Here is a 646-nt window from a genome sequence, read left to right as displayed (position 1 = left end):
GTTGTGAGTCCAACCATATCCTAGCTCTGTCTCTTACAGCAAACGGGAATAGCATAAGTCTGTAGACCTTAGGGTCAACCCCATTAGTCTTGACAGTGTCACAGATTTGCAAGAATTCAGCTAAGAACTAATGAGGATCTTCCAATGGAAGTCCATGGAACTTGCAATTCTGTTGCATTAGAGAAACTAATTGAGGCTTAAGCTCAAAGTTGTTTGCTTCCAATGGCAGGGATAGAGATGCTTCTCCCATAGAAGTCGAGAGTAGGTGCAGTAAAGTCACCCAGCACCTTCCTTGCATTGTTGGAATTGTTGTTGTTTTTGGCTGCCATGTCTTCTTCTTGTTTGAAGATTTCTGTTAGGTCCTCTACAGAGAGTTGTGCCTTAGCTTCTCTTAGCTTTCGCTTCAAGGTCCTTTCAGGTTCAGGGTCAGCCTCAACAAGAATGCTTTTGTCTTTGCTCCTGCTCATATGAAAGAGAAGAGAACAAGAAAGTATGGAATCCTTTATGTCACAGTATAAAGATTCCTTGAGGTGTCAGAGGAAAAGAAAAATAGAAGGCAGAAGTAGAAAATTCGAACTTATCAAAGAAGATGGAGTTCAAATTTTGCATTAAGGAATAGTGTTAGTCCATAAATAGAAGGATGTGA

Source organism: Arachis duranensis, chromosome 5, assembly GCF_000817695.3.
Source record: "Arachis duranensis cultivar V14167 chromosome 5, aradu.V14167.gnm2.J7QH, whole genome shotgun sequence".
NCBI lineage: Eukaryota > Viridiplantae > Streptophyta > Magnoliopsida > Fabales > Fabaceae > Arachis > Arachis duranensis.
Note: the sequence above shows the minus strand (reverse complement) of the source record.